At 42.0% G+C, this 23,029-nt stretch overlaps 1 long non-coding RNA gene across 3 annotated transcripts in view; it reads left to right on the plus strand.

The window, feature by feature from the left end:
• Nucleotides 1-8,284, plus strand: part of LOC113596664 (uncharacterized) — a 30,155-nt gene extending 21,871 nt beyond the window's left edge. For all 3 annotated transcript variants that reach the window (XR_008291919.1, XR_003417483.2, XR_003417482.2), the window contains one exon: nucleotides 7,769-8,284. This is a non-coding gene — a long non-coding RNA (uncharacterized LOC113596664). The remainder of the gene's footprint in view (nucleotides 1-7,768) is intronic.
• The last annotated feature ends 14,745 nt before the right edge of the window (nucleotides 8,285-23,029 follow it).

A 23,029-nucleotide genomic window follows, 5' to 3' on the forward strand; every position in this document is an offset into this window, starting at 1 on the left:
AGCCCTGTGGAGAGGCCCACATGGGAGGAACTAAGTCCTGCCACTAGTAGCCAGCACCAACATGCCAGGCATGTGAGTGAGAGACCTGGAAAGTGGCTCCAGCCCCAGTCAAACCTTTGAATGTGGGCCAACATTTTGACTTGCAGCATCAGCCAGAGATATCTTTGTATTAATCATATATTTTTTAAGACTTGATTTATTTATTTTTTAAACATTTATTTATTTTTGAGGGAGAATGAGCATGAGCAGGGGAAGGGTGGAGAGAGAGAGAGAGAGAGAGAGAGAGAGAGAGAGAGAGAGAGAGAATCCAAAGCAGGCTCTGTGCTGACAGCAGAGAGCCTGATGTGGGGCTTGAGCCCACAAATGACAAAATCATGACCTGAACTGAAGTCAGATGCTTAACTGACTGAGCCACCAGGTGCCCTAAGATTTTTTAAGTAATATCTACACTCAATTTGGGGGTTGAACTTACAACCCTGAGATCAAGAGTCACATGCTCTACCAATTGAGCCAGACAGGCACCCCTGTATTAATCACATTTTAACTTTTCTATATTTTATGATGTTTAAACATCTTTGGGGGGCCTTGCTGGCTGGGAAAAGACTGCTCCACCCAGGGCTAGCTAATTCCTAGAGACAGTAAACAACCTGTCGGTGAGCCCACCTTTTATGCACAAACCAACCAATCCTGATTCCATACCCCCCTGATACTTCTTTATCTAACTCATATACCAAGCTAATATTTCCCTTGACTTAGATCATCCCAAAGCCAGGTACTAGACAACTAGGGACAGCCCCTGTGCCCCGGAGCCCACTGGAATTACCCAAACTACCCAAACATTACCCTGCCTTTCCTTGCCTATCCACAGAAACCCTAATGAAGGTTATGGCCTTAGCTTTCTCTTGCTCCTTTCTGCCTCCTGACCAACACTGGTGCTTCCCCCTATGGCCCCACACACATGCTGTGCCTCTTGTTTCTAGGAGAACTGTGAGTAATGTTAAACTTTTCTTTCAGTGGCATCGAACTCTCCATGTCATCATGTAGTCATCTTTATAAATGAAGACACAGGCACAAATCACCCCTAGGAGATCCTGATTCAGAACCACCAAACTACACCATCCCCAACTGACCCACAGAAACTGAGAGATAGGAAAATATTTACGGCAGTGTTAAGAATCTAGGTTTGGGGTTATTTGTTCCCCAGCAATGGGTAACTAATATGAACGGTCATGTAACCTAGTTCTGACTAGTAAGACATAGGGAAAGTATGCTAGGGTGCTTCTAGGAAGCTTTCCTCATAAAAGGATCAAAAGGGAGAGGAGAGCTCAGGGGTATTACGCTCCTTAAACAAGGATGATACTTATAGAAATGACAGCCATCTTGGGACCGTGAGGCCCTGAAAATAAGGTTAGAGGAGTGAAAAAGTAGAAAGGACCTGTGTTGGGGCGCCTGGATGGCCTAGTTGGTTAAGCGTCCAACTTTGGCTCAGGTCATGATCTTGTGGTTTATGAGTTTGAGTCCCACATCAGGCTCTGTGCTGACAGCTCAGAGCTTGGAGCCTGATGCCTGCTTTGGATTCTGTGTCTCCCTCTCTCTCTGCCCCTCCCCTGCTCATGCATGAGCTCTCAATCTCTCTTTCTCTCTCTCTCTCTCTCTTTCTCTCTCTCTCTCTCAAAAATAAGTATTAAATTTTTTTTTAAAAAGGACCTGTGTCTTTATAACATCATTAAGCAGGTGGACTAACTCTATGCCCACCTGCATCCAGATTTGCAGACAAGCAAGCAATCAATGTGGTTATGGTTTAAGCTACTGTATCCTACAACTTGCAGCTTAATGCATCCCTAACCAATACGGTCCGCATGCACAATAGCAGCTCACTTAACTGGAGTAACTTGTGCAATGACTTCATCTATCTACAAGCTGAAATGAAGCTAAAAGGCCAACTGAGTACCAAAACTAACACCACAATGTCCATACCAAGCACCTTACTCTCAGATAAGCTTTCCCTCACGTTTGCTCATAGCCTTTTAGCTTTTACTTTAGACACAATTCTAACAAGAATTCCTAAGGTGTCTTCTTGGGCCACAGTAGCTTGGAAATCAAATTCAATTCAATAATCAATCATTTGCTATTGTGCAAAGCACTGTGGGAGGCCCTGCTTGACACTGTGTATCCATGAATGAATTTTAAGAGAGTGAACAACATGATCTCATTGGTCAAAGTAACTTGGCCTGTAAAGTAGAGACCAGAGCGAGCCTGGAAAAAAGAAAAGAGAAAAGTTGCTAGTGAATGCCAATCTATTAAGAAAATATATGTTTAAAAGTATTTTTCCATGGAAAATTCCATTAACAGGACAAATCACTATAACTCTTCTTAATTGTTGCTAATACTGGTTTTCCAAAACACTCCACATACTTGTATGCTTTAACTTCCTGAATCCCTTAAAAGTTTTCACAAGTGAAATAGTGTGCCAGGCCTGGATCTGAGTTCAGAAGAAATGCAGAATGTAGCAATGCTAAGATATCCTGGTGCACAATTATTCTACCTGTATAGATGGGAATCTGAGGCCCAGGGGGAGGGAACAGCCCGGAGTGGCACAGTAAACTGGTGGCAGACTGAGGACTAGAACTCAGAATTCTGAACTTTCCCTTTCTCCAGTCAGTGAGGAAGGTAACAGTCATTCCCTCAAACCACCTAGACATTTTCTTTGTAAGGCGGAGAGTCTTCACCCTGCGCTGTCAGCTTCTCCCCACCACCCCCCCACCCCGAGTCAGGAAGCTCTGCCTGCCCAGGATTTTCCTGTGTGTGGGAAAGAAACAGAATGGGCAGATAAATCCTCCGAGGCTTGTTTTCAAGTACATGAGGCCCTCTCCCTGGCCTCAAGGCCCTGGCCAAGATGACCAATCCATTGACATGTGTTTTTGTGTGTTTCTAAAAGTAATTCAAAAGGATGTCTGTGCATCCCTGAAGCACAAGGCTGGACATGGGAGGGGAGGAGAGTATGGGTCATTGTTCCTGAGCACGGGGAGCTGCCTTGGTTTGGGTCCTCCCAGAAGCAGACCCTAAAACAAATATTTAAGTGTCAGGAATCTATCTGGGAAGTGAACCCAGGGAATCCCTGTCAGGGAGTGGGGAAGCGAGACAGGGAGTGGAAGTGAGCCAGTAGGGGAAGCATTATCAGGGCAGTTACTGTGGTGAACAACCAGAGCTCTGCCCTACTAGGGACCTCCCAGAGACCGTGTAGGCCATACCTCAGCCATCCCAACCAAAGGGTTAGGGAGTTGGGTTGTCTATCCACCAATTTTCTATCCTTCGATGGCCAAGGGCTACTTCTGGGGGTGCCAATTCTTGGCACTTCCAGTGTGCTCCTGAGGCCAGAACAACACCATCAGGCATTCAGTGAGCAGCCTTTGGTGGGTAGAGGTGATCGTCCATGGGATAGGGGCTATGTCTGCTCCAGGAGTTGACCACTAATTAGTTTTACATTCACAGGAAAAGGTGGACACAGGCCCAGGAGACACGTCTCTCCCTCTGGGGAAGGATGTGAAGGGTGTGTACTGCAACAGCAGGGGCTTTTTCCTGTCCAGGCCTCCATCACCCCTTTCTTCTCGTGTCAGGGAGCCACATTTCTGTGATAGTCAGCTAGTATGCATGAATATCCATCTCTTCCTCTTTGAGGCCCAGCTAGACCATACTTCCCAGTCTCTCTTGTAGTTAGGAGGGGCCATGTTCTCAGACAATGAAATGTGAGCAGAAGAGATGTGCACCTCTTCCAGACTCAGGCCAAAAAGCCCCTCCACATACTGTCCTTTTTCTTTCTTTCCCTTTCTGTGGCCAATTTAGAGGCCAATGGTGGAACGTCTTTAATGATGCTTTGGAGGAAGATGATATCATGCAAATTAGTGCACAAATGACTACTGCTATTTGGCGTTAGCTCTAGGAGGAAAAAGGAACTAGGAAGCACTTTGCCTCTTGATCCAGGCAGAGGGAACAGCATGGGCAAAGGCCACGGGGCAGGAAAGAGAAACCCAAACCAAGCCAGTGTAATGAGCACTGGGAGAGCAATGAGGGACAGTGACATGAGAGGAAGGTGCATGATCCTGATACAAGATTAATGGGTTTGTGGGAGGTTATTTGATGGGTTTGGGACAAACACAGCCTTGGCAGCCTCCGTATCACAGGGGCAGAGCATCAGTTTAAGAAACCAGATTGTAACTAGGAGGGGCTGAACCTAGTAACTTAAAATTTGTGTGTGGCTTAGATAGTCATGGAGTTGAGTGGGCTCCATGCCTGGAGTCCCCTGTCCCAGAGTCAGGGCCCCCTGCCCCTCCCAGTGAGGGAAGGGCTTTTCTGTGTTCACAGCCCAGCCTCACCTTAAAGGATCATTCCCAGGTCACCTAGCCTGAATTTGGTGAGTTTTGAAATCAGGTGGCCCAGAACCTCTCTTGGGCTGAGTTCCTCTCATCCTACACAAATGACTCCCCAATATCAGACCTACAGGCTCTTCTTGTGGGCTAGCCTGGGAACCTCACCACATTGTTTTGTTAAACCTCAAGTGACTGACTTACTAATGAAGTGTTGGGCCGGAGCTGCTTGCCTGACCTCCGGGGCTGCTTTTTGCCTGCCCCACCCCCTCCCCCAAAGCAATGCCCTCTCGGGAAATGCAGCTGACCCAGCTGCATCCGTGGGAAGGCCTGGCCCCCACACCTCACCCTCCTAGCCCTGCTGAGGCCTCAGGAAATGACCCTTTTAGCAGCCACGAGCGATCCAGAGGACAATGACAGAGGGACGGAAGCCTGTTTGTCTCAGCTAACTTGTCCCCTTGGGTGGATGCCAGCTGCTGGAAATACAAAACTGAAGATTCAGTGGGAAAATATATTTTTTTAAAAAAACAGACAATCCTATGGGCTTTAGCCAACTTCTGAGGCTCTGAGGGATTTTGTTTTCTTTAATTGTGTGTGTGTGTGAGTTTAAAACATACAAGGCTCAGAGCATCAAAGACTCTAAAGTTTGGAAGATCAGCTGTCCCACCCAAGCTGCAGGCCCCCCTGTGGCATCTGTCTTCGTGTGGCTGGGCCCCACCTCTCCACACCATTGTTAATCACATCACTAGGCTCTGGCACTGTCCCCACCCCACCTCCACTCACCACCTAGAAGCCCAAGAGCCCTTCTCAAACCCAAATCAAGTCACCCCTTCTAGGGCTCTGCAGGCCAGCTCTGCCTCAGCTCCAAGGGGCTTCCTCACCACCCTCTTTGAAACAGCACCTCTCAATTGTTCTCTCTCAGAGCACTCATTTTTGCACTTAACCCCATCTGGAGTGATCTGGTTGGTGTACACATGCCCGGTGCATAATACATATTCAGTAAATGTTGACTGACTGAATGTTTTTCAGTGGTAGTTGCATTCAGATCAGAGTTGGCTCAGAGAATCCAGTGTTCATTGTATTGCAACAAACATTTTTATTGGCTACAAACTGCGCCAGGGCCGGGAGGCAAATCAATCAAGAATTCCACTCATTTATTTACTCATTCATTTAGAGGGTAGAGCCCTGTATAGGTAGTGATTCCATCGGGGTGGTGGGGGGGGGGCAGAGAACAGCTGGAAAACTTCATGGAAGAGGGGATATGGATTTTCCATCAAAAGAGAAGCCAAATGGGATGGTGGACTGTCCAACTTGAAGGAACTGTCTCATTTGGAAAGTGTGAATGTGAATGTGTTTAAAAAAGGAAGAGAATCATTGAGTGTGGAATTTGATTTATTCCCACTTTGGACTGCCAGGGAAGGCAGAGACCTGGTTTTATGTGGGGCTGTAGAGGGGATACTCAACCTTGTTTGCTGAAACAACGGAGGGATGAATGTAAAGGGCTGAAGTGGGGAGGGGGTGAAGTTGTTCTGTTGCCGTGGAGGCCTTGAATGGCATGCTAGGCAGCCTGGGTTTTCCTCTATGGGCAAGATTCTAATAAAAATAATGATTTTGAGAAGCCTGTTTTAAGGCTGATGTCAGTGACTCCTGAATTCCAGTTCTCTAGTGATGCAGACTACCACAAGATGCTTCTGGAAAATACAGTTGCCTGGGACCCATCTTGGGAGAATCTGATTCTCTGTAAGCTGGAGTTGGGGCCTGGTCATCTGCATTTTTATAACCTTTCCACACGTTCTCATCATTTACCAGGTTTGGTGACCACTGAGGCTCAGAGAGGTGAAGGCATGTGTCCAAGATTACCCAGCCAAACAGTGGTAGGCGGGGGGCCTTTGACCCAGGTCCATGTGACCCTCCGTGTTTACCTGCTTCATCTGCAGCCTCCCTCTGGACTAGCTCCTTTCTCCAGTTTTCTTTTCTCCTGGATGCAAGAATCTGGGCCAGGGCTGAGGCTGCTGGCCCTGTTCTCCCTTCCCCTCCCCACCCCCAGCCTCAAAGGTCAGGTACCTCCCAGCCTCCTGCGGGCATGTCCATTTATGGCTCTGTTGTTCCAAAACGTGGCCAAATTTATAAACTCCCCCTTCCCAGAGACACGAAACAATTTGTGCAGAGTATAGTGCGGGGGCAGAGCTAGGAGCTTCATCCGGGGCTTGGACTGCAGCCCTGGCCCAAGCCCAACAAGTTTTGGCGTTGGCCAGGCTGCAGTCCCTCCCTGGGCCTCAGTTTCTCCACCTATAGAGCAAAGGAACTGGACTAGATCATTCCTGAAGTCCTTTCTAAGTTTAGACACATCCAATTTACTGCTTACAAATGACAATTTCCTAAATCCACGGGCCCAGTAATTGTAAAAGATGGGCTGGAGGATGGACTGTAGCCTCTAGGCTCTTTTGCATTGCTTCTTTTCTTGCTTGCTTGCTTGCTTGCTTGTTTTAAGTTAAAAAATTATCCAAGGAGGGGCGCCTGGGTGGCTCAGTCAGTTGAGCATCTGACTTCGGCTCAGGTCATGATCTCACAGCTGGTGGGTTCAAGCCCCACAATGGGCTCTGTGCTAACAGCTTGGAGGCTGGAGCCTACTTCGGATTCTGTGTCTCCTTCTCTGTCTGTCCCTCCCCTGCTCGCACTCTGTCTCTCTCTCAAAAATAAACATTAAAAGAAATTTAAAAAGTTTTTTTTCAATGTTTATTTTTGAGAGATAGAGACAGAGCATGAGTTGGGGAGGGGCAGAGAGAGAGAAAGGCACAGAATCTGAAGCAGGTTCTAGACTCTGAGCTGTCAGCACAGAGTCCGATGTGGAGCTCGAACCCACAAACCATGAGATCATTACCTAAGCTGTTAATTGTCTGGCACTTAACCAACTGACCCACCCAGGCACCCCTCATGTTTTCTTTTCTTTAATTTTTTTTTTTTTTTTTGCTAATATTCCATTGTACAGATATGCTACATTTTGCTTGTTCATTTGCCAGTTGGTGGACTCTAGGAGTGTATCCAGTTTGAGGCTATTAGGAATAATATTGCTATGAATGTTTGCATGCAAGTCTTTATGTGGGTATGTGTTCTCATTTCTCTTGGGTGGATACCTCATTCCCAACCTTTTAAACTGCTCTGGCATCCTTCAGTGGAAGGACACACTCTGGTGTTGTAACCAGTCCTCCATCAATGGACATTTAGATTGTTTGCGAGGTTTTTATTCTCACAAACCCTGCTGCTCTGTGCTTCTTTGCCCCTCCATCTCTGGATGCATGTGCAAGAAGAGAGATGGTTGGGTTATAGAATATGTACATTTTACATTTGTTGAATTGTTCCCAAATCATCCTCCATGACACTTTTGCCTTCTCTTCTCTTCAAAGGAACAAGAATGGCGTGTGTGAGAGAATCCACTATAAAGTTATCACCACGACCCCTACCCTTCCCATTGAGCCGGAGGAACTGGACAAGGAGAAAGGCCACTTCTGGATAAAAGTCCCTAGGTGTGGCAGTCACAAGATAACTGAGGTCAAGCAGGAGAAAGCAGAGGCTGTTATAAGGACTAGAACTCTTCCTCCCAAGTTCTCCTTTGCAAGCATATAGGTAATGAGCTCTCTGTCACTGGAAATATGCAAGTGGAACCTGGCCAATCATTTGGCAGAGGCTGTAAAGGAGCTCTCAAAATCTGATGGGAAACTGGGCTGTATGGCTTCTGAGCAGCAGTTTGTCTAAGGGGTTAAGAACATGGGCTTAGCTGGCAGTGGCCTCTGGTTTAAACCCCAGCTTTGCCATTTCCTAGCTCTCTTTCTTCCATCTTCAGGTAACCACAATTCTGACTCCTATCATCACAGATTTATCTTGCCCATTCTAGAAATTCATACAAATGTCATCACACTGAACATTCTCTTGTATCTGGCTTATTTCATTCAACATTATGTTCACGAATTCCTGAGGGTTTTTTTTTTTTTTTCAAATCTCCCTCCATCCAGTAGGGGACACTCACCAACATTTCATCTTTCATTAATTTCTTCCATCATTGAGTCACTCATTCAACAAATATTTCTTGAGCCCTTGCTGTGTGGGGAGGGCTGGCCAAACAGAGTAACCCATGGCAAAGACTGATGAACTCTGGGTCTCCCAGAATGTTCTTTGACTCAAAACTATTTTGGATACAAATTACAATGGTGAGAGCCCTACTCTGAACTACTGCAGTACCAGGTAGTATCCCCAATAGACAGAGGCTGCACAGCTCAGGCTCTGGCATCCATACACGGGCACTTAGTAGGTGCTTCATAGAAAGTGGCTACAACTGTTCCCTTGGCACAGAAACACTGTAAGGAGCAGAGACCTCCTCTTTTCTTTTTTTTTAAAGTTTGTTTATTTTGAGAGAAAGAGAGAGCACACACGTGTGAGTGTGAGCCAGGGAAGGGCAGAAAGAGAGAGAGCAAGAGAGAGAATCCCAAGCAGGCTCGTGCTGTCAGCACAGAGCCCAACAGGGGGCTCAATCCCACAAACAGTGATCATGAGCTGAGCCAAAATCAAGAGTCAAGAGTCAGAAGCTTAACGGACTGAACCACCCAGTCGCCGCCCTCCTCTTTCCTAATCCTTCACCGGACCTATGTGTCCGGTACCATTTCAATCTACATTTGCCAATGAGGAAAGGATGCTCAGAGAGGTGAGGTAACTTTCCTGAGGTTGCACAGCTAATGAGTGGGTGAGCCTGAGATTCAAACCCAGTCATGCTGAGTGTCAAGTTTGAGCTTTCACCTCTGCTATGGGGAATCAGCTGATGCCTCCTCGCCCTTCCTTTAAGCCAGAATCGCTCTGGACAAAGGTTGTGAACTTTGCTTTGCCATTTCTTGTTGTCTTTCTTCCACTTTTGGGGGGGGGGGGTCAACCCAGGATGTTTTCCTGGTCTTGGATTTTGTCTGTTTCAGCTTAAAATCATATTGGAGAGGGTAGGGAGAAGCAGAACTCACCAACAGCAACTCCTGCCCTGCCCAGAACCCTGGGCCTGGGTTCTAGGTGATCTCACTGCAATTTGTCCCCCACCATCCTGCTTCTTGCAGACTGTCTACCTTGGGATCCCCCTGGACCCTCACTCTAAGGTTCTATTAAGTGATCCCTAATGGCAGCATTTTCCTAAGTGATAGGCACAAGATTATACATCTGGGCTAGTTGTTCCCAACGCCCTGACTCACCCAGCTCATTCCTGTGAGTGAATGAGCCTTTCATTTTAACTGCTGGCTTTTAAAGGGCCACGCATCTGCTTTTCCAACCACATAAAAAAGAAAAACGTGGTTCAAAGAAGTAGTTAAGTTTTCTCCTTGGGAGCAAATTTTCCAGGGAAGAAAATGTCAATCTTATAATACAATTGAGTGGCCTTCAAAAAATATTTTTTTAGCACATGAAAGTGGAGCTTCTGTGATAGAAGGAGGAGGGTTTTGATTGCTGAGTGACACAGGTTCCCTCTTACTCCTTAGCTACCCACTTCTCTGTGACACTTAATGTTTCCACTGGATATGGAACCCAGTTTGGGAACCTCTGAGAACACCCTGGCCCAGGAATCGAACCCTGGGTCTGAGCCCCAACGTCATGCTTCATTAGTATGTGACCTCAGAAAAGGGAGTGGCTTCTCTGGACTCAGTTTTCCCATCTGGGAAATAGCACAGTTGTATTAAATATAAACTTCTTTCTAGTTCCAAGATTCTGTGTTACTGGGGAAAATTTAGTATGAAGCAGTAAACTGTTGGAAATACAGACTTGTGGAAAAAAGAAACAAAGTTCTCTTGTTTGAGGACATCCAGTAAGAAACCAACAGCTATAAAAGTGCTGTCTAGGGTCGCCTGGGTGGCTCAGTGGGTTAAGCATCTGACTCTCTCTCTTGTTTTTTTTTTTTTTTTTAATTTATTTTTGAGACAGAGAGAGACAGAGCATGAATGGGGGAGGGTCAGAGAGAGGGAGACACAGAATCTGAAACAGGCTCCAGGCTCTGAGCTGTCAGCACAGAGCCCGATGCGGGGCTCGAACCCACGGACCGCGAGATCATGACCTGAGCTGAAGTCGGCCCCTCAACCGACTGAGCCACCCAGGCACCCCTCTCTCTTGTTTTTTAACGTTTATTTATTTTTGAGAAGGGGGAGGGGCAGAGAGATAAGGAGATAGAGAATCTGAAGCAGTCTCCACACTATCAGTGGAAAGTCCAATGTGGGCTTGAATCCATGAACTGTGAGATAATGACCTGAGCCAAAGTCGGACACTCAATTGACTGAGCCACCCAGGCACCCCAAATGCTTGACTCTTGGTCATGATCTTGTGGTTTGTGGGCTCGAGCCTCACCTTGGGCTCTGTGATGACAGCACGAAGAAGCTTGCTTGGGATTCTCTCTCTCTGCCCCTCCCCAGCTCAGGTGAGTGCTCTCTCTCAAAATAAATAAATAAGCATTTTTAAAAAGCGTTTTCTTTTTTTTTAAATTTTTAAATGTTTTATTTATTTTTGAGAGAGAAAGACAAGAGTGTGAGCAGAGGAGGGGCAGAGAGAGAGAGAGGGAGACACAGAATCCAAAGCAGGCCCCAGGCTCTGAGCTGTCAGCACAGCACAGAGTCCGATGCCGGGCTCAAACTCACAAACTGCAAGATCAGGACCTGAGCTGAAGTCAGACACATAACCGACTGAGCCACCCAGGCACCCCGCCCCCCCTCCCCCCCCCCCCCGCCAAAAAAAGTGCTTTCTAAGTAGAGGTGCTGTGGGTCTCCTTGCATGAATTGATAAATAAAGGTCAACAGTTTCATTTGCTTCATTATTAGAAAGTAGGTTAATGGGTGCCTGGGTGGCTCAGTCGGTTAGGTGTCTTGACTCTTGATTTTGGCTCAGGTCATGATCTCAAGGTTCATAGGTTCGAGCCCCATGTCAGGCTCCATGCTAACATCTCAGAGCCTGCTTGGGATTCTCTCTCTGCCTCTCCCCGATTCATGCTCTCTCTCTCTCTTTCTCAAAATAAATAAATAAACTTAAAAAAATTTTAAGAAGTGGGTTAAGTCAAATCATTATGCCGTACAGCTTAAACTTATTCAGTGCTGTACATCAATTACATCCCAATAAAACTGAAAAAAATGGGGATAATATTAAAGTGTTGAGAAAAATAGTACTCAGGAAAAATGTTCTCATAAATCAATGCAAAAAGTCACTAATGTCATTACCATATGTGGCAAGGGGAAACACTCTAGGGGGAAAAAAAAAGAAGAAAGTAGGCTAAAGTTGTCCCCTGCTATCCCATATGTGTAAATGATTTGTCAGTAATCCTTCTCTCATGCTCATTATATGAAACATACTAAGTAATGAAAAGTCAAACAACATTAATATAGGAAGATACTGAACATCAGACAATTTTAAAAAAATGAAACATGCACTGCAGCCTGGATAACCAATTATTCCTCTTTGCTTAAATTGATTGGTTTCTTGGGACACAGGGCTTCTAGTGCTAAAACCAGGAAAATCCCAGGCAGACTGGGATGAGCTGGTCACCCACCTGACATATCGCAGTTACTTTGTGCTAGACACTGTTCTGAACATTTTTCACATATAAACTTCTTAGATCTGCATCACACCCTTATAAGGGAGGTGCTATTATTATCTCTAGTTTGTAGATCCTCAGGGGGAAACTGAAGCTCAAAGAGGTAAGTGGCTTTTCCAAGGTCACACAATTGGTTGGAGGCATAGCCAAGATAAAAACCCACCCCATAAGTCTCTGATGCCTGTAACTGCTAATATCACATCAACTTGCTCCTAAATTGTGTCTTTGGCAAATCACAGAGCTGTGGCCAGTCTGTGACCAAGGCCAGCCAGGTACTCGGGAGACCCAGGCCTATCAGCTTCTTTGTATCCTGGCTTCCAGCTTGGTGAAATAAGGGGGCTGGTTGGGAACAATTTTTGTAAGCAGGAGAACTTGTCAGACAAGCAGGACCCCAATATATAAAACAGACCATAGTCACAAAATTTACGTCGTCAGCATTTAGCTGGAAATTCTTCATGGTGTACAGAATTCCTGAAACTCTGCTCCATAGCCTGAGGCTTTCAGAAACAGAGTGTGAAAACTTGTGGCTTAATTGCTCTCTAAGGACTTTTGGGGCTTCAAAATTAAATCCAACGTTTAATTGAAACATTTCATTCGTTCATGCCACAACAATGTTTGAACTGCGGAAGATTTGCCAGGTGCTGGTCCAGGCACCGGGGCATCAGAGATGAGCTGGACCAGGATCTCTCCACTCTGGCACTATTATTATTTGGGGCTGGGTAATTCTTTGTCTTGTCTTGTACCTTGCAAAATGTTTAGCAGCATTCCTGGTATCTACTCACTAGATGCCAGTAGCTCCTGCCCAGTGTGACAGCCTAGAATGTCTCCAGACACTGCCAAATGACCCGGGGCAGGGGGTAAAAAATCAACCCTGGTTAAGAATTACAGAGCTAAACTTATAAAGATCTCTCATCTCGTGAGCTTATGTTCCCTGGGGAGAGACAGACAGCAAACATTTAAAAAGAAATGTGTGGTAAAGTGAAAATGGTGTGATGAGACAGATGTTACTGGGGACCTTCTTCAGCTGGGTGAGCAGAGAAGGTATCTCTGAGAAGATGATATTTGATCTAGAACTGGAATGTGCAGTGGGAAGGAGCCAGTCATGCAAAGATCTGAAGAAAGAGTGCTTCAGTCAGAGGAAGGACTGAGAGCAAAGGCTGAGAGGCTGGACAAAACTTGGCTTGATTAAGGTACAGAATGAAGGCCAGTCTGCTAGGAACATTGAGGATCAGGGCAGAGGCAGGAGAGATGAGCTGATGGGGTATGGAGGACAGGTAGAAATGGGAAGGATCAGTTCATTGAGGGCCTTACAGGTCAAGGGATGGAGGTTATTTTTAATTATGATCATCTGCTATGTGCTCCTGGGATAGGTCTGGGACACAAATGTGAATAAGATACCCCATAGAGGATGATACAATTAATTCTATCTGGGGTGAGTCTAGGCAGGCTTCATGGTGGAGGCGACATTGACGTTCACTTGAAGGATGAACAAGAATCCATTATGTGGAGAAAAGGGAGCAGTGTAAATTATTTCCCACACACTATGCATGCGATTCTCTCTATGCAAGTTGTTAAATTGCTGGCTTCTGGGTCCTATCCCCAGAGGTGCTAGGGCCCAGGAATCTGTATTTAACACAGCATTGTAATGATTCTGATACAGGTAGAGGGGACCCCACTTTGAGAATACTGCTCCGTCACTTTCCTATCACTTGTCTGGCGCTCAGCGGAGTATGAATGTCTGGACAAGATTGTTCCAGTTGGAAGGCATTTACTAGTCTATTGTGTACCTGGACTCAGGGATAGAAAACAAAGGCAGAAGGACCCAGTCTCTGCCTCTCTATGTCCCCAGTTATCCCTTCTCTTGTATGAGGAAACAGAGACTCAGAGGGGATAAATGACTTCCTCAAGATCACACAGCTTAGAAGAGGCCCATCTGGACACCAAATTCAGGCCAATGGACTCCCCAGTCCAGTTCTCTTTCCCCTCCACTAGCCATATTCAGGATGTTCTTCCCTGGAGATTTATCCATACACCATCCATGAAGCCAGTGTCTACTGATTTGAAAATCAACTCTGACTCACACCAGAGGGAACGGATCAGTTCATTGAGGAGGCCAGTTGCCAAAAGACTGGGGAGGAGAATGTACACAGGGTGCCTCACACAAAGCTGTGAATGTGCAAGTGTCCCAAATGCTGGTTGTTTTTCTTCCAACTTAACACACATGGAGACGAAGGAAAAATATCCCACCAAAAATGTTCAGACCACAGGAAATATGTTGGCAACTGTCAGAGGTGTGGACAGGGGCTCTTGCAAGAACAGGCTGGTATGAGGTGGGAGCCAGAGATGAGAGTGGGCCTGACTGCTGGGAGTGTGACTAAGGGCCTTCCTTCCCTGAAATCCAACCTCCTTTCCTTGTTAAACCGGGTGTCTTTGCAGCTGAGACCACACCAGATCTGGAACTGGAGCTGTGTGAGTGGGTGATAAGCATGTAATTGTGTAAGCTTGCAATCAAATGAGTCTGTAATTGTGTAAGCGACCGGAGGAGTAATTGTGGTAGCACACGAGTGTGTAAGCATGTAAGAGGTACATGTGCAAGGAGATACGTGTGTGGCATGTAAGGAGGTAAACACGTAAGCTGGTAAGTGTGTCAGGATGTAATTGTGGAACGAGGTCAGGGAGGAAGCACCTAATGTGTGGGCAGAAAGTTTGTAAATAAGTAAACATGTAAGCAGGCAATCATATAAGTGGATTAGCATGTAAGTGGGTAAATGTGGAAGCATATGAGCATTTGGCTGCGCTTGAGGTGAGACATGGAGCTTGCACACACCAAGCTGTTTTCTGAATTTCAACCAGATCATGGTTTTGGCCTGTAATGTGGTGAGGTGACAGCATCAAAGACCCATTCTAGAGTTTCTCCTGGCACAAAATAGCCTTAGGTCATTTGGGACATTATTTCTACTCACCACACCGTCAGGCAGGGCAAACAAAGCTTCAGTCTCAGTGTGCTGTAGGGCTGGTTCCCCAAATTGGCCTTAGGTGTCCATGAAGTGATTTCAGGTGGTACAAGGATAAATACCTTTTATTTCCCTATCAATCATTACATGCATTGTAGAAGAAGACTTAAAACTGGTCCTCCAAACATATTAGCGTGGCCATTGTGTTCTTAGAAGTAGTTTAAAATTGGTAATACATGTCATTCAGTTTTGTAACATGATTGGCCTACTCCACAACTGTGGTCCATATGGATAGCTTCATTTGCTGCCAGTAGGGGCAGGAGCAAAGTCTCAGCCGTAATAACTTCCATTCCATAACCAGGGCACTGGTGGGCAGTCCCATCTATCCACAGTGGCAGCAGCAAGCAGCAGCAGCAGCAGCAAAATCCTGTGTTTCCTTGCTTTTCTGGTATCCAGTGGCATAGGGAGTCCTAGGCCCAGCGGCATCTGCTCAACCCCACCACTGCCAGAAGGTCCTCGGTGGCAGCAAGTGACCCAGAATAACACTTCTCCCCCACATATGGCACTATAAGGGATTGAGCAGGAACCTTAACATCACCAGAGGAGTGAAGCAGATTATTATAGCTGTACAAGGGCTCAGAAAATTAGGCTGCCAGTGGAACTCAAGCCCACAGAAATAGGCCAGAACCTACACGTGAACAGGGTGATTACCAAAACAGAAGATTTTAGTCGGATCAACAGCCCCCTAATACAATAACCAAAATGTCCAGGATGCAATAAAAAACCATCTGTCAGGGGCACCTGGCTGGCTCGGTTGGAGGAGTGTGTGACTCTTCATCTTGGGATCATGAACTCAAGCCCCACATTAGGTGCAGTGATTACTTAAATAAATAAAACTTAAAAAATCATCTATTATACCAAGAACTAGGAAAATCATAATTTGGATGAGAAAAGAATCTTAACACATGCTAATTATAAGATGAAATAGACGTTTGAATTGTCTGACAAACAGGATTTTAAAGCAGCCATCATAAGAATGCTCCAACAATAATTATAAATTCTCTTTGAAACAATGTAAAAACAGAAAATCTCAACAAAGAAATAGAAGTTATAAAAAGAACCAAGTGGTAGCTACAGAACTAAAAACTACAATAACCAAAATAAAAGCACATTAGGGGAGTGGACATGATAGAGAATAGAATTGTGAACTTGAAGACAGGACTATAGAACCTTCTCAATCTGCACAGCAGAGAGAAAAAGGACTGAAAAAAATACATAAAAGACATCTGATAAAGGACTCATCCAAAATATGCAAAGAACACTTAAAACTCAACAATAAGAAGGTAAAAAAATTAAAATTTTTTTGATTAAAATTTTGTTAAAAAAATTGGCCAAACATTTAACAGACACCTCACCAAAGAAGATATAAAGATGGCAAATAAGCATATGAAAAGATCGTGCAAAATGGCAACCACTTTGGAAGACATCTTGGCAGTTTTTTACAAAACTAAACATACTCTTACATACAATCCAATTGTGCTCCTTGCTATTTACCTAAAGGAGTGGAAAATTATGTTTACACAAAAAACCTATACATAAACTTTTATAGCAGCTTTATGTATAATTGCCAAAAATTGGAAAGAACCAAGGTATCTTTTTGTGAGGAATGGATAAATAAATTGTGGTACATACAGATAATGAAATACTATTCACCACTAAAAATAAATGAGCAATTAAGAAATGAAAGAAAAGACATGGTAAAACCGTAAATGCATAGTATTAGGTGAAAGAGGTCAATCTGAAAAATTTACATACTGTATGATTCCAACTATATGATATTCTGGAAAAGGCAAAACTTATGTGGACAGTACAAATATAAGTGGTTACCAGGGGTTAGAGGTAGGGAGGGATGAATATGTAGAGCACAAAGGATACATATTGTTATACATTTGTCCAAACTGATAGACTATATAAAACCAAGAATGAACCCTAAGATAACTATGGACTTTTGGTGATAATGATGTGTTACTATGGGTTCATCAGTTATTAACAAATGTACTTCTCTGGTGAGGAATATTGATAAGAAAGGCCATGCATGTATGGGGCATGGCAAATGAGGAAAATCTATCTACCTTCATCTCAGTTTCACTTTGAAACTAAAACTGCTTCAAAAAAAATTTTTTTAAATATTGAAAAAAATTGAACAGAGACTCATGGATGTGTGGGACATGGATCTGTGGGACGATAACAAAGGATCTAACTTTCATATCATGTTCCAGAAGTGGGACTAAAAAGGTGTTCAAAGAAACAATATTTGAAAACTTCTCAAATTTGGTGAAAGACATAAAAATATAGATACATGAAGCTTAATGAACTCCAAATAGGATAAACTCAAAGAGATCCACATCAAGGTACATCATAATTAAACTTCTAAAAACCAAAGACAAAGAAAAAAATAAAAGCCACCAGAGAGAAATGATACATTACCAATAAAGGAATATTACCTTCAATGATAGCAACTTTCTCATCTGAAACCATAGAATCAGGATGTAAATAGCACAACATTTTTCAACTGCTGAATAAAATAAAAAAACTGTCAACCCCAAATCTTATATCTGGTGAAACTATCCTTGAGGAATGAAGGAGGAAATAAAACCATTCTAAGATGAATGAAAACTAAGAGAATTTGCTGCTAGCAGACTTGCCCCTAAAGAATGGGTAAAGTTTATTCTCTCATCAGAAAGAAAATGACAGAACGTTTAGAAATTAAAGAGCAATGGAATGGGTAGAAATAAAAGTAAACTATCCTTCACCTCATGATTTTTAATCATATTTTATGATTGAAGCAAAATTTATAATATCATCTGATGTCGCACACAATGTATACAGAGGAACTATATAAGACAATTATCTCAAGAAAGTGGAAAGGTAAAGGGAACTAAATGGGAAATATCATTTCTAGATTTCACTCAGTGTGGTAAATATCAACACCAGTGGGCTGTGATGAATTACATAATTATATGGTAATACCTAGGAGAGTCACTCGAAACACTACAAATATATAAATTTGTAGTTATACATTCTGTACAATATATTGCACACTTCATATGTATATTGTGTCTGTATTCAAAGCAATATACTCAAAAACATCATAAATCAAACTGGAACTCTAAAAATGTTACCTTTACCTAAATGTTTAACCTATATGAAGGTAGTAAAAAGCAACAGGATGAGAAACAAAGGGAAAAAACAGAAAACACATAATAAAATGGCAGACTTAAGCCTAACATATCAATAGTTACTTCAAAATTATGATCCAACTATATGCTGTCTACAAGCAATTCATCTCGAACATAGTGTATAGGTAGGTTGAAAGTAAAATGATAAAAAAGTTATATCATGCAAACATTAATTTTAAAAAGAAGGAATGACTATATTAATAGTCAAAAAATTAGAATTCAGAGCAAGAAAATCACTAGAAACAAAGAAGGACAATATTTAATGATAAAATGATCAATCCATGAAAAAGATATAGCAATCCTAAATGTATATGCAACAAACATCAGAGCTCCAAAATATACAAGCAAAAGTGATATAACCAGAAGGAGAAATAGATAAATCTACAATTATAATTGGGAATTTTAGCATATCATTCTCAGCAATTGATAGAACTACTAAACAAATCAGAAGAGATTTGGAGAATTGAACACCATCAACCAAAAGGGTCTAAAGGACATTTATAGAGCTCTCCACCTAACCAAAACAAAATATATATACCTTCCAAGTGACCAAGGAACATTCACCAAGGTGAACCATATCCTGGGTCATAAAACAAACTTAAACAAATTTTTAAAAATTGAGATCATACAGTGTATGTGCTCGGACCATAATGGAATCAAACTAGAAACCAGTAACAGAAACACAACAGGAAAATCTCCAAACTCCTGGAAATTAAATTAAACACTTTAATATAATTCATAGGTTAAAGAAGAAATATCAAAGGAAATTAAAAAAAATGTTTAATGTTTATTTATTTTTAAGAGAGAGAGACGGAGTGCAAGCAGGGGAGGGGCAGAGAGAGGAAAACACAAAATCTGAAGCAGGATGCACAAACTGTGAGATCATGACCTTGAGCCAAAGTCAGATGCTTAACCGACTGGGCCACCCAGGTGCCCCTACCAAAGGAAATTTTTAAAAAATATATAACTGAATGAAAATGAAAATATAACATATTAACATTTGTGGGATGTAGCTAAAGCAGTCCTGAGAGGGAAATTGATAGCACTAAAAAATCCTTACATTAGAAAATAGTAAAGATATTAAATTAATAATCTAAGTTCCCACCTCAAGAAACTAGAAAGAGAAAAATAAACCCAAAGCAGAGAGAAGAAAATAATAAATATAAAAGCAGAGAGAAATGAAATTGAAAACAGAAAAACAAACAAACAAAAAAGAAAACAGAAAAACAATGGAGAAAATTAATAAAATAAAAAGCTATTTCTTTGGGGAAATATTTAAAAATTGACAAACCTATGGCAAGACTGACAAAAAAGAGAAATCAATATCAGGATGGAATGGGAGATATCACAACAAATCATGCAGTTATTAAAAGGATAATAAAAGAATACTACAAATAACTTCACTGAAGAAACAACTTCTAAGTTCAGAAACAACTGAACTTAGAAGAGATGAACTAATTCTTCAAAACCTATAATCTACCAAAGCTCAGTCAAGGTGAAATAGATAGCCTTAATAATGCTTTAATTATTAAAAAATTAAAACTTTAAATGCTCTCAAAAACAAAACAAAACAAAACAAAACCCTCCAGGCCCTGATGGTTTACTGGAGAATGTTACCTAACAGTCAAGGAATTAACACCAATTATGCACACTCTCTCCCAGAATATAAAAGAAAAATTTTCACTTCCTAACTCATTTTATGAGGCTAGTACTGTCCCCATACCAAACACAGACAAAAGCAGCTCAAAAAGAAAAAACTACAGATCAGTATTTCTCATATATTTAGACACAAAAATTCTCAAAGAATTTTTAGGAAATCAAATCTAACAATGAATAAAAAGAATAATATACCACAACCAAGTGGAATTTATTCAAGGTATGCAAATCTGGTTCATTATTTGAAAATCAATTAATGTAACCCATCATTACATTTAAAATTGTACACTCAGGCCTAAGTCCAACAAAATATGAACAGAATCTGTCTGATGAAAATTATAAAATTCTGAAGAAACAAATCAAAGAAGCCCTAAATACTTAGAGAAACATATCATGTTCATGAATTGAAAGATTCATTATTACAAAGATGTCAATTCTGCTTACATTCATCTATGGATCTAACAAAATTTCTATCAAAATCTCAGCAAAAAATATTTTTTTTAGACAGTGACGATCTTATTCTAAAATTTATATGAAAAGGAAAGGGCTCAATTTTATTTTGTTTTATTTTGAAGTTTATTTATTTTGAGAGAGAGAGAGAGTGCCCATATGTGAGTGGGGGAGGGGCAGAGAGAGAGAAAATCCCAAGCAGGCTTCATGCTTAACTTGGAGTCCAACACAGGGCTCAATCCCACAACAGCAAGATACAACCTGAGCCAACATCAAGAGTCAGACACTCAATTGACTGAGCAACCCAGGCACCCCGACCAAAGCAATTTTTAAAAAGAATAAAATAGGAGGAATCACTTTCCCAATGTTAAGGCATACTATATAGCCACAGGACCTAATGCAGGGAATGTCAATGGAATAGGATAGAGAATCCAGAAATAGATCCACATAAATAAGCCCAATTAATTTTTGACAAAGAGCAAAAGCAATTCAATAGAGGAAGGATAACTTTTTCAGTAAATGGTGCCAAAATGGCAAGAAGAAAAAAATAAAAAAGAAAACCTCACACCTTATAAAAAGCAACTCAAAATGAATTATGAACTAAAGTGTGAAACATAAAGCTATAAAACATCTGGGAAAAATAAAACATAGGAGAAAATCTTTGAAACCCAGGACTAGGCAAAAAGTTTTTAGATTTGATACCAAAAGCATTGATCCATACAGTATGTTAAGTGAAATAAGCTATTCACAGAAAGAAAAAAAAAGAAAAAAACCCTACATGATCTCACTTACATGTCGACTCTAAAAAAGTCAAACTCATAGAACCCAGAGGGTATAACAGTGGTTATCAGGGGTTGGGGTGGTGGGGTGGGGAGATCGGTCAAAGGGTACAAAGTTGCTGTTATGTAAGGTGAGTAAACCTAGAGATTTATTGTACAGCATGATGACTATAGTTAATAATATTGGAAATTTGCTAACAGATTTTGCATGCTCTCATCACCAAGAAAAGAGTAACTGTGTGAGGAGGTAAGTTAATTAACTTCACTGTAGTAATTGTTTCACTATATATGTACATCAAAGCATCGTGTTGTACACCTTTAATATATACAATTTTTATTTTTATTTTTTAAATGTTTAGTTATTTTTGAGAGAAAGTACAAGTGGGGGAGGAGCAGAAAGAGGGGGACAGAGGATCTAAAGCAGGCTCTGCAATGATAGCAGCTTTAGTGCAGCGAGCCCGATGTGGGGCTTGAACCCACAAACTGCTAGATCATGACCTGAGCCGAAGCTGGATGCTCAACTGACCACCCAGGTGCCCCACAATTCTTATTTTAAAAAGCATGGTCCATAATGGAAAATTGATAAATTGGAGCTTGCCAAAGTTAAAACCTTTTGCTCTACAGAAGACCAATAAGAGGATCAAAAGACAAATGACAGATTGGGAGAAAATATTTACAAACCACATATCAGACAAAAGAATAGTATCTTGAATATATAAAGAACTCTCGAAAACTGAACATTAAGAAAACCAAACACTCTGATTAGAAAATGGGGAAAAAACATGTACAGACATTGCATCGAAGAGGGTATATACAGATGGCAAAAAGAAGCATGTACGAAAAGATGTTCAACATCATTAGACATTAGTGAAATGCAAGTAAAATCACCACACACCTATTAGAACAAAATAATACGGAATTATAACACTAAATGCTGGTGAGGATGTGGAGAAATGGGATCATTCATATTGCTGGTGGGAGTATAAAATGGTACAGCATCTCTGGAAAACAGTTTCTTTCAAAACTAAAAATGGACCTACCATACAACCCATCAATGAAAACTTACTTTCTTACAGAAACACGTATACAAATATTCATAGAAGCTTTATTCATAATATCCCCGAACTGAAAATTACCCAAATGTCCGTTAGTGGATGAATGGTGAAAAAAACCATGCTACATTCAGACCATGGATTACTACTCAGCAATTAATGAGTAAATAAATAAATAAATAAATAAAACAAAAACAAAAAGAACCCTAAGAAACTATTCATACAGGCAATCTATTTATGTGACATTCATTAAATACCAGCTATAGAGATGGAGACTAGATTAGTGGTTGCCAGGGATGAAGGATGGGTAGGGAGTGGAGTGGGTGTGGCTACAAAGGAAGCAGGAGGGAGTCTTATGATGGTTCAGCCACACATGCAGTAAAACTGCATAACACTACACACACACACACACACTCACATATACATACACAGACACAAGTGCATATCTGAATGTGTTCTGTGGATTATATCGAGATCAGCTTCCCGGTTTTGATATCAAAAGCATGGTCCATAAATTGTTAAATTATGTAAGATGTTGCCACTGGGGAGTCTGGGTGGAGTGCATGGGACCTCCCTGTACATTTCTTGCTCCTTCCAGTGAATCTATAATTATTTCAAAATAAAAATATTTATTTATTTATTTATTTATTTATTTATTTATTTTTGAGAGAGAGAAGCATGTGTGCAAGTGTGGGGAAGGGGGAGGCAGAGGGAGAAGGAAAGAGAGAATCCCAAGCAGGCTCCAAGCTCAGTGGGGAGCCCAACACAGGGCTTGATCCCACCACCATGAGATTATTACCTGAGCCAAAATCAAGAGTCAGATGCTTAACTGACTGAGCCATCCAGGCGCTCCTGAAACAACTTTTTCAAGTGAGTTGATTTAAATAAAATTATTTTTTTAAGTTAGTTTGTTTGATTGTTTGTTTGTTGAAGTGATCTCT

This window comes from Acinonyx jubatus, chromosome D3, assembly GCF_027475565.1.
Source record: "Acinonyx jubatus isolate Ajub_Pintada_27869175 chromosome D3, VMU_Ajub_asm_v1.0, whole genome shotgun sequence".
Classification (NCBI taxonomy): Eukaryota; Metazoa; Chordata; class Mammalia; order Carnivora; family Felidae; genus Acinonyx; species Acinonyx jubatus.